Source organism: Coregonus clupeaformis, chromosome 33, assembly GCF_020615455.1.
Source record: "Coregonus clupeaformis isolate EN_2021a chromosome 33, ASM2061545v1, whole genome shotgun sequence".
Lineage (NCBI taxonomy): Eukaryota > Metazoa > Chordata > Actinopteri > Salmoniformes > Salmonidae > Coregonus > Coregonus clupeaformis.
Genome location: NC_059224.1, coordinates 29,948,406 through 29,960,875, shown reverse-complemented (window position 1 = coordinate 29,960,875; position 12,470 = coordinate 29,948,406). Strand labels below are relative to the sequence as shown.

The following is a 12,470-nucleotide window of genomic DNA, read 5'->3' as shown; positions in this document are numbered from 1 at the left end:
CTGCCCTTGCGTTCCTTCCCATACACCCTCCTGCACCTTTGCGTAATCTTATTAAATGATTAATGCCCTTCTTTCCTGTGCTCTCATTCCAACTACAAATCCACTACAAAGAACATGCTGCTATTAATGTTCTCAAAGTGAATGGAAGGGGACAGTTGAGAATCAAACTGTGGGTCTGACAGTTGTATGTGTTGTGTGATGCAAATCAACCATATTAGGGGTAGAGACTGTACTTCCTGTTGTAGATTTTCAATCCTTTTAGTTTACTCTCAGTCTTTGACTTCCCTGTCTGGGTTGTGTCTGTGTAAATGTAGGGTCACTGGGATTACAACTGTGACTTGGGTCAGTATTGCAGACTGGAGTGATCAGCAGACTGACCCCCTTCAAGAGACGGATGTTGGTTTCAGTACTGAAATGACACCAGTCAAGGTAATGAGGAGGAGCGACTGACTGACTGCTCACTACTGCCTCAGTAATTCTAAGCATGCTTAATCCAAAGGGCTTTAACAGACAACAGATGCTTAGGCTTAATCACATTCACCACTATGCTATCCCAAAGGTTTCTTAGCGTTTTAATGAGGTAATGTGTTATAAGACAGCAATAACACTTTGTAATAACACTTTGTTCCAGTAATAACTCAGTAGTAACACTTTGTTACAGCAATGACACTTTGTAATAACACTTTGTTCCAGTAATAACTCAGTAGTAACACTTTGTTACAGCAATAACACTTTGTTCCAGTAATAACGCAGTAATAACACTTTGTAATAACACTTTGTTACAATAATAACGCAGTAATAACAATTGTGTTTATTCCACCTCTAAAAAGATCACGTGATTCCTTATTCTTTTCAATGGCATGGAGGAGGATATGGACAAGATACATAAAGCAAAAAGCATTGTTGGCAAGAAGTGTTTAATATTCCCAACAATTCCTTCCAAACAACCTATAATTGCAAAATATAATATGTGGATTCATAGTGTACCAAAAGTGTGCAGTAAAAAAACAGAATATAAAACTACATTATTTTGTAGAAGAAAAGCTACTGTAAATGTTTTTGCCAGACATGTTGGAGCTCTTCTGGATACACATCATTATTCCTGAAAAGCTTGTATGATAGAAGTTGGCCTCCATCATCATCACCAATCCAGAACCTGGAAAACACAGAATGGATAAGATTAGTGAAAGAGTAGATTTTAATCATGAACCTAAGTATTGAATCACTTGCAAAATAAAGTAGAATGACTAATTCATGCGATAATGAAAATACATGACAATAATTATATTTTTATTGGCTCCCAATTGCCTGACATCAAGTATGATTCCTTACCAAGAGCAATCCAATAATGTTCTGGTGATTAAAAATCTGACATAACTGGGTGAAAGAAACAGACAGGATAGTAATTGAATATGACACATTTTCAACCATAATAAACTAATACATTAATTAAATCAAGCTTTCTTTCAGCTTGTGAAATTAATGAACCAGCATGTATGAACATGATGTTATGGAGACAAGCATCTTTATACTAAAGCAGCCTTACAACCGTGCCTAACCTAGATTGAAATCCCATCAATTCAGTGATTAACGTTGACATTGTTTGTTCTTCTAATCCAATTCATTAGCCGTTACTGAAACTCATACTAAAATATCCTCTGAAAAATGTGTCTCAGGTGGGAAGTAGACTCATGTGGAGTCATTAATGTGTTTGCTATTATCAAACCTGGCATTACTGTAGAGCACAGGCAGCACCAGGCAGCCAGACGTCATTACAGAATGTGGGCTGGCTGCTATACAATATCAACACTAATTGATGTTACACAATAGAAAGAGGGATCTTTGAAGCATGGTGCTTGACACAGATTTGAATACAAAGTAGACAGCAGGCAGTGGGCTGTCCATAGATACATAATTGTAATAATATGTTGATTTAACTAAAGAGTAAATATGCCAAATACAAGTCAGTGATGGTTTGAGTTATGTCAGGTTTGTTCAGAAAAGCTTACATTTATGAACCCTTGGACTATGAGATTCTTGTCCCCTTGCCTCAATCTCTTGCTGCTTACCTGCTACTGTCAGACCGTTGTGTATTAGTGTGACTGTGATGGTGTAGTCCCATACCCACTCCTCCACGATCCACGCAAATATCAAGCCTCCCAAAAGATAAGTCACCTCCATGGAGATCACAGTCACTGTGCAGGGAATAGAAACTACACAACTGAGCCAACAAATCAAATCAAATGTATTTAAAAAGCCCTTTTTACATCAGCATATGTCACAAAGGGCTATACAGAAACCCAGCCAACATGCTTACCAACACGAACACACATAATTCAAGGTAGTCAATCTAAAAAAGGGTAATGGTGCCAACTACTGAATAACAAGAATAAAGCCTTGGATCAACTCACCTAGGTATTTTGGACTTTGCTATGATGGTTGTGTTGTGTAATCAAAGGGCGCTAAAAGGCTGTCAACCTCATGTAGCCTGCAGAGAATATGAATTGTGTGAAACTTGAGTCATAAATGATACATTTGCCATTCATTGTAGATACAGTAAATGTGTGAGGTAGCACTGGAGACATATTGTAATGCTTTTTAGCAAAAAGCAAAATGAGGGTTCCATGCAGCCATTGTGCATGTTTTTTGTGGGTAGTTTCTGTGTCACGAGAAAGGAAGTTCAAGTCAATCATGTACCACAACATATGACAATGGAACTACTACACAGCTGAAGTCTGAAGTTTACATAAACTTAGGTTGGAGTCATTAAAACTCGTTTTTCAACCACTCCACAAATTTCTTGTTAACAAACTATAGTTTTGGCAAGTCGGTTAGGACATCTACTTTGTGCATGACACAAGTAATTTTTCCAACAATTGTTTACAGACAGATTATTTCACTTATAATTCACTGTATCACAATTCCAGTGGGTCAGAAGTTTACATACACTAAATTGACTGTGCCTTTAAACAGCTTGGAAAATTCCAGAAAATGATGTCATGGCTTTAGAAGCTTCTGATAGGCTAATTGACATCATTTGAGTCAATTGGAGGTGTACATGTGGATGTATATCAAGGCCTACCGTCAAACTCAGTGCCTCTTTGCTTGACATCATGGGAAAATCAAAATAAATCGGCCAAGACTTCAGAAAAACAATTGTAGACCTCCACAAGTCAAGTTCATCCTTGGGAGCAATTTCCAAACGCCTGAAGGTACCACGTTCATCTGTACAAACAATAGTATGCAAGTATAAACACCATGGGACCATGCAGCCGTCATACCGCTCAGGAAGGAGATGCGTTCTGTCTCCTAGAGATGAACGGACTTTGGTGCGAAAAGTGCAAATCAATCCCAGAAAAACAGCAAAGGACCTTGTGAAGATGCTGGAGGAAACAGGTAAAAAAGTATCTATATTGTGATGCCACGAGAGGCTACGCTTCCAGCGGGGTTGCCCAAGTAGTGCAAGGAGTCCAGGTTCAACCAAAACAAGGATTTTTATTAAAGGTCTTCGAAACTAACGAAATTATAACACAATTCTCTTCTTCCTCCAACCCACCCTCCCAGACCGTGTCTCTTCCCTTCAAAAACAACCCCAGCCCATCAGCCCCTGATTGGTTTCAGCTGCGTGGGAAGATTGGCCACAGAGGGTTGGAGTTCCCACCATACCAGCAGATGGAGCCATAGCTGTCTGGGTTTGCAGCCACCTCAGGGGATGTAACGTCCCTCCAGGACACAGCCTCTCGTGACATCACACATCCCCTCTCGACCACCGGCCTCGCTGGGTAAAGGCAGTGAAGAAGGCATCACGCCGGAGAGGGCGTCCGCATTTCCGTGGTGCTTGCCAGCCCTGTGGACAACCGAAAAGTTCAACGGCTGCAAGCTCAAAAACCATCTGGTTACTCTACTGTTTGATTCCTTGTTCTTGGCCATCCACTGCAGAGGGCGTGATCAGATACCACCATGAAACGTCGGCCCAGGAGATAGAACCGAAAGGGGACTCCAGGGCCCAGACTACAGCCAGACATTCCTTCTCCACCGTTGAATAGTTCTTCTCTCTTGGAAGTAACTTCCTGCTTAGGTAGAGAATGGGATGTTCTTCCCCGTCATGTGCCTGGGTGAGGACAGCACCCAGACCACCTCCGAAGCATCCGCTCGGACCATGAATTCCTTCTTGAAGTCTGGTGCCAATGAAGAGATCTGAAATCAAACAACTGCACAGAGAATCAGAGAATCATTTACCATCGTGGAGAATGAACAGCTTCCGCAACAACAAACATAAATCAATAATGAGGGAAGAATGCAATGACTCACATTTAAGATAACAAAAGAACCATGGTTTTTCAAAAATGAAATCACATTTCATCTTACATAACAACATCTGAACATTACACGACTTTTGTTTCTGATGAAACCGTAGGTTTCATTTTTACGACAAATGAACAGAACTGATTTCAAATCGTGGCTGTCACAAACATGGAACACGGCAACAAGACCTTGATTCGATCATGTTTTTTAATAATCACAATGAAATTGGCAAAACAACAGACTTTTCAACTTGAATATGAACAATAATCTACATTTAAAGAAGACTGATACAAACAAGAGAAACAGATCTTCATCAATTGAACAGACAACAACAATCAAATCAACTGTCCTGTCTTCGAACACAACAACTGATTTATTCACGAAGGTCAGAACAGAACAAATGGTTTTCACAATGTCTGATTTTCACCTTCGGCATATTATTTATTTTGAACAAGGAAGAAACAAACGTTTACACAACGATCGCAGAACCATCTTGCAAGAACAGAAGAAGAAAGAATGAACGAACATTCACCATATTTCATAATCTTTGCGCTTGATGAGAGATTGAGATCATTGTTTTGGCGCAGCTTCTATTCTTAATAATAAGAGAATGAACATGCCTTACATGCTTCAAAGCGCAAACTCATCAATTCAATATTTACTTTAGAATATTTTTCCATCAATGATCACTTGAAAAGAACACATCTGGAATAGTCAAATAGGAATCATCTCAACATTTTGAAGTTACAAGATCATTAAGAAGATAAAATGAACAAACAACGAACGTTTCAATTTGAACAAGAGAGATACACTTATTTATTCAGAATCTAAATAATATCATTTCAGAAACATAACTTAACACAGAAATAAGATTTAAAGGTGGAACAAAGAACAGCGTTCTTCCTTCAACAAAACAGATTCAATTTTAAACTGACAATGATTTAAAGATGAATATTACGTTAACATTTCATAAATGGATTGAAGGTTTAAGTGCCGATTTTATAACAACTTCATCACCAGAAGAAGAATTTAATCAACTTGAACCAGAATGTCAGGACGAACATCAAAGAATTATCTGATGTATCTTCGAACAACTGGAACAGTCGTGGTCAATGAGTTAACATTTGAAACTTGGAACATATTTCACATCAATTTCACATAAATGCATACAATGAATGTTTCTGCAGAGGTGGTCTTATTAACACATTTGAAACTTAGATAATTGAACAACGCTTGATTTTAACATGCCAAAGAATCAAACATAATAACATCATACCTGAATATCGTTCACAGTCAAACACGAATTTATTGATTATTTGATAAACAGGTCTGAACAACACAACAGACGAAGAATATCATCGGAACGCTTTGAATATTTGAAAGGCCTTAACAGTAACTGGCAAATTGAAACGGTCAAACGCTTGATGTGGTTTCATAACTGAACTTTTCAATTGAACTGAGGCTATCTTCAAAAATTTCGACTGACTATTTTGTAATACAAGAAACAATCTGGTTTGATTTAAGAGTTGAGGAACTTTGAACAACCAGGTCTTCAGATGAGAACATATCGTTCACAACTGAACTTGAACATGGCAACAGTAACATCTGAACATATACATTAGAAGAATTACAACTTCACAAGAATTTAAATGAAATACAAATTAAAGACTTGAACTCATGAATGGAACAGATAGATTTGAACAAATCATCGGGTCAGTCCTTATATCCAATCGAATCATACAGGTTTCATTACATCACACTGGTATAGCAAGAGAACATCTGGCACGCCATTCATCTGAAGAATATGGCAATAAAATGATTGATATTTCTGAAATGGTCAAACAACGTTTATTTCAGCCTGAAATCCAGTTTCTATCGCACAACACTGTCGAAGCCTCCCCCTCTGGTGTACTCTTCTTGGACCCGCCTGGTTTCTGGCTCCCCTGGACGGGATAAGTCCTGACGTGGCTGGGTTCGAGACCTTGGGGTCCTTTGGACGGGTCCTTCCCATTTGTGGTGGGGCCGACTCCTGGGGTCTTTTCGGGAAGCATTCAGCATCTCCGCTGTGGCCTGTACTTTTTCACAGCTTCCACGGTCAGATCAGCCGTGGTCAAGGCCTGTTGACTGATGAACCGTTTTTGCCTCATAAGGCAGGGCTGAGGTAACGATCCACCACAACGGCCTCCACCACCGCCGCTGCTGTATTCCTCTCGCGGATCCAGCCATTTCCTTTGCGATTCGGACAAGTTCATGCATCTGCGCCCGAGGAGGTTGGTCTGGTTGGAAGGTCCAACTTGAAAGCGCTGGGCCATACCAAACTTTGTGAGTCCATATCTGCTGAGGATCTCAGACTTCAGGGCATCATAGTCAGTAACCTGGTCAGGGCCCAGGTCCCGGACAGCATTCAGCGATTCCCCGGTTAGAAAGGGGGCTAACAGACCACCCCACTGTTGCTTGGGCCAGGCTTCCCTAGTGGCCGTGGCCTCAAATGCATGCAGGTATGCCTCAATGTCATCGGTAGCTCCCATCTTAGATATAAAGTCACTTGCCTTTATTGGGACGGGTATTTTGGACAACCCTCTGTCTCTGCAACTGCAATTCCTCTGCCTTCAGAAGGTTGGCTTTCTTTTGCTCCTCCAAGAGAGCCACGTTTGCTTGCATCTGGGCTTGCTGGCCAGCAAATGCAGGGCTTTCAATATGTCCTCCATTTCAGTGGCGGGGAGCCTACGGCCAACTTGGAAAACTGGGTGATCAAACCTTCGGTATCCTCCTCTGACATGCACTATTAACGCTTAGCGTGCCTGTATTCTCCACCATCTGTGATGCCACGAGAGGCTACCGCTCCAGCGGTTGCCCAAGTAGTGCAAGGAGTCCAGGTTCAACCAAACAAGGATTTTATTAAAGGTCTTCGGCAACTAATCGAAATTATAACACAATTCTCTTCTTCCTCCAACCCACCCTCCAGACCGTGTCTCTTCCCCTTCAAAACAACCCCAGCCCATCAGCCCCTGATTGGTTTCAGCTGCGTGGGAAGATTGGCCACAGAGGGTTGGAGTTCCCGACCATACCAGCAGATGGAGCCATAGCTGTCTGGGTTTGCAGCCACCTCAGGGGATGTAACGTCCCTCCAGGACACAGCCTCTCGTGACATCACAATATCCACAGTAAAACAAGTCCTATATCGACATAACCTGAAAGGCCGCTCAGCAAGGAAGAAGCCACTGCTCCAAAACCGCCATAAAAAAGCCAGACTACGGTTTGCAAAGGCACATGGGGACAAAGATCGTACTTTTTGGAGAAATGTCCTCTGGTCTGATGAAACAAAAATAGAACTGTTTGGCCATAATGACCATCATTATGTTTGGAGGAAAAAGGGGGATGCTTGCAAGCCGAAGAACGCCATCCCAACCGTGAAGCACGGGGGTGGTAGCATCATGCTGTGGGGGTGCTTTGCTGCAGGAGGGCCTGGTGCACTTCACAAAATAGATGGCATCATGAGGAAGGAAAATTATGTGGATATATTGGAGCAACATCTCAAGACATCAGTCAGGAAGTTAAAGCTTGATCACAAATGGGTCTTCCAAATGGACAATGACCCCAAGCACACTTCCAAAGTTGTGGCAAAATGGCTTAAGGACAACAAAGTCAAGGAATTGGAGTGGCCATCACAAAGCCCTGACCTCAATCCTATAGAACATTTGTGGGCAGAACTGAAAAACTGTATGAGAGCAAGGAGGCCTACAAACCTGACTCAGTTACACCAGCTCTGTCAGGAGGAATGGGCCAAAATTCACCCAACTTATTGTGGGAAGCTTGTGGAAGGCTACCCGAAACATTTGACCCAAGTTAAACAATTTAAAGGCAATGCTACCAAATACTTCTGACTCACTGGGAATGTGATGAAAGAAATAAAAGCTGAAATAAATCATTCTCTCTACTATTATTCTGACATTTCACATTCTTAAAATAAAGTGGTGATCCCTAACTGACCTAAGACAGGGAATTTTAACTAGGATTAAATGTCAGGAATTGTGAAAAACTGAGTTTAAATGTATTTGGCTAAGGTGTATGTAAACTTCTGACTTCAACTGTATATGAAAGACAGGATATACTTCATTTTAATATTGTGGAACATATCTATTATTTTAGACCCTGAAAATACCAATGCAAAGACTGACCACAATGTAGTAAACATAATAGAAGGACATCATGTCCATCAGCAAGTACTGGAGAACAATCTGTAAGGAATGTTTACATTATGTAAGACTCCATCACACAAGACCCCAAAAAGTTCAGTCGTTCATTCCTAATAAAACCTATAATATGATCCATAATAATATGGAGTCATTCAACCATTGCTGTTGCTACAAAACTATTAAAAGGAAGGCCATGTAGGCATTTCACACTAAAATACTTGCTTAAACTAAACTCAGATAGGTTCAGTCATTTCAATGGAAGGTATTAGAAGTCCATACCAAATGCTCTAAATTGACTTGTCAGCTGTTTTGTGATATTTACAATAGACAGCAGCAGCACATGACCTACAGTCATGACCGAAATGATTGGCACCCTTGATAACAATGAGCAAAAAAGACTGTATAAAATAAATAATACAAATACTGAGCTACAGTGCCTTCGAAAAGTATTCAGACACCTTGACTTTTCCCACATTTTGTTATGTTACAGCCTTATTCTAAATGGAAAAAATAAAAAACATCTCTGCAATCTACACACAATACCCCATAATGACAAAGCGAAAACAGGTTTTTAGAAATTTTTGCAAATGTGTAAAAAATTAAAAACAGAAATCCCTTATTTACATAAGTATTCAGACCCTTTGCTATGAAACTCGAAATTGAGCTCAGGTGCATCCTGTTTCCATTGAATATCCTTGAGATGTTTCTACAACTTCATTGGAGATCACCTGTGGTCATTTAAATTGATTGGACATGAGTTGGAAAGGCACACACCCGTCTATATAAGGTCCCACAGTTGACAGTGCATGTCAGAGCAAAAACCAAGCCATGAGGTTGAAGGAATTGTCCGTAGAGCTCCGAGACAGGATTGTGTCGAGGCACAGATCTGGGAAAGGGTATCAAAACATTTCTGCAGCATTGAAGATCCCCAAGAACACAGTGGCCTCCATCATTCTTAAATGGAAAAAGTTTAGAACACCAAGATTCTTCCTAGAGCTGGCCGCCCAGCCAAACTGACCAATCGGGGGAGAAAGGCCTTGGTCAGTGAGGTGACCAAGAACCCAATGGTCACTCTGACAGAGCTCTAGAGTTCCTCTGTGGAGATGGGAGAAGCTTCCAGAAAGACAACCATCTCTGCAGCACTCCACCAACCGTGCCTTTATGGTAGAGTGGCCAGACGGAAGCCCCTCCTCAGTAAAAGGCACATGACAGCCCGCTTGGAATTTGCCAAAAGGCACCTAAAGACTCTCAGACCATGAGAAACAAGATTCTCTGGTCTGATGAAATCAAGATTGAACTCTTTGGCCTGAATGCCAAGCGTCACGTCTGGAGGAAACCTGGCACCATCCCTACTGTGAAGCATGGTGGTGACAGCATCATGCTGTGGTGATGTTTTTCAGCAACAGGGACTGGGAGACTAGTCAGGATCGAGGGAAAGATGAACGGAGCAAAGTACAGCGAAATCATTGATGAAAACCTGCTCCAGAGTGCTCAGGACCTCAGACTGGGGCAAATGTTCACTTTCCAACAGGACAACGACCCTAAGCACACAGCCAAGACAACACAAGAGTGGCTTCGGGACAAGTCTCTGAATGTCTTTGAGTGGCCCAGCCAGAGCCTGGACTTGAACCCAATCGAATCTCTAGAGAGACCTGAAAATATCTGTGCAGCAACGCTCCCCATCCAACCTGAGAGAGTTTGAGAGGATCTGCAGAGAAGAATGGGAGAAACTCCCCAAATACAGGTGTCCCAAGCTTGTAGCGTCATACCCAAGAAGACTCGATGCTGTAATCGCTGCCAAAGGTGCTTCAACAAAGTACTGAGTAAAGGGTCTGAATACTTATGTAAATGTGATATTTCAGTTCTTTATTTTTAATAAATTAGCAAAAATATCTAAAAACCTGTTTTTGGGGGTATTGTGTGTAGATTGATGATAGAAAAAAATAATTTTATCAATTTTAGAATAAGGCTGTAACGTAACAAAATGTGGAAAAAGTCAAGGGGTCTGAACACTTTCTGAAGGCTAGAACAAATTCCTAGAAAAAAATTGGAAATTATATTATTTATGCTAATACAATTACTCAGTGAAAAATATTTTATTTAACAAGTAATTAAAAATATTCTATAAAAGATAGGGGTCAAAATTATTGGTACCCCTGTTTTCAATACTCCCTTCCCTTGTGAGCATAACGGCACTGAGACATTTTCGAAAATGTTTTATGAGATTGGAGAACACATTGGGAGGGATCTTAGACCATTCCTCCATACAGAATCTTTGAACTGCCATCTTCAATTCAAACCACAGGTTTTAAATAGGGTTCAAGTCTGGAGACTGAGATGGCCATTGCAAAATGTTGATTTTGTGGTTAATTAACCATTTCTTTGTGAATTTTGTTGTGCTTGGTGTTATTGTCTTGCTGGAAGATCCACTTGCGGCCAAGTTTCAGCTTTCTGGCAGAGGCAACCAGGTTTTTGGCTAAAATGTCCTGGTACTGGGTAAAGTCCAGTACCAGTGGAAGCAAAATAGCCCCATAACATCAAAGATCCACCACCATATTTTACAGTAAGTATGGGGTTCTTCGCATCCTGCTTTCGACGACAAACCCACCACTGGTTTACGTGGCCAAAGACTTCAATTTTCATGTTTTCCAATAAATGTAAAGGCCTGAAGTTTGGTAAACGGCATTGGCACTTGGATTGGAACCGGTGCTATGGTCAGATGACACGAAAATAGAGCTCTTTGGCCACACACACCAGTGGTGGGTTTGGCATCGAAAGAAGGATCGATGCAAAGAACCCCATACCGACTGTAAAATATGCTGGTGGATCTTTGATGTTGTGGGGTTATTTTGCTTCCACTGGTCCTGGGGCCCTTGTTAAGGTCAACGGCATCATCAACTTTACCAAATACGAGGACATTTTAGCCAAAAACCTGGTTGCCTCTGCCAGGAGGCTGAAACTTGGCTGCAAGTGGATCTTCAAGCAAGACAATAACCCCTAGCACACATCAAAATCCAAAAATAAATGGTTACTTGGCCACAAAACCATCTCAGTCTCAGGACTTGAACCCGATTGAAAACAGGGGTGCCAATAAGTTTGACCCCTATCTTTTTGAGAGAAAAAAAATACGATTTTAAACAAAATCTCTTTCTCTTAGCAATTGTATTAGTATAAATAATGTCATTTTCTATTATTTCTTTGCATACAATATAGCTCAGTATTAGTATTATATATTTTATACAGTCTTTTTTGCTCATCTTTATCAAGGTAGCCAAAAATTTTGGTTGTGACTGCATGTACACAGTCACACTAAGTAGACAGGTAAACACGTACACTTAGTTCCCTACTAATCCACTTCCTGTGGTATCCAAAACTGGAGTCCAACGTATTTACCCATGTTTCACAGACGTTGGTCTTGATCTTGATTGATGTTGGTCCATAGCGCTTCAGAGTATACCCACAACACCTGCAACAGTAGTCCAACAACATGAATGGCCGCCTTTTCTTTTATCAGTGGAGTTGCTAAAAGGTTGCCTACCTACAGTAGAGCAAACAAAGCAGTGGATGAGGGCTGTTCTTAATGGGCTTAAACACATGCCAAAAGCTTCCTATCTCAAGTCATTCTGGATAAAGCCCGCCCCAAGGCCCGGACCACTTCTACAGAAGCACCAACACACAGTGGCTAGAAATACACCTGAGTGGTGTGACAACCAACCTCTCTTCACACACTATGATGTCACTGCATGCATATTCACCGGGCCATATTGTTGTTTAGAATATGAATGTGTTGTTGGCCTGTTGGGTTGTATATACTGTAACAGCTGCTGGTTCACCAGGAGGCAAGCCAGACTTGACTCTGGGTAAATTAAATGTAAATAGGACACACAGTTCTTTAGAACAGTGGTCTTCTCTGATTCTCTGGCCCACTGAGTGTACTGTGCTACATATGATCTCTCTGAAACTGCACAT

General features: G+C 41.1%; 1 long non-coding RNA gene across 1 annotated transcript; it reads right to left on the bottom strand.

The window, feature by feature from the left end:
- Window positions 1-361: 361 nt before the first annotated feature.
- LOC121549295 lies at window positions 362-12,090 on the bottom strand. The gene is made up of 5 exons (XR_005996784.2): window positions 11,895-12,090; window positions 2,412-2,488; window positions 2,070-2,195; window positions 1,333-1,377; window positions 362-1,156 (listed from the first exon to the last, which is right to left on the bottom strand). It is a non-coding gene; the product is annotated as an uncharacterized LOC121549295 (long non-coding RNA).
- Window positions 12,091-12,470: the final 380 nt, after the last annotated feature.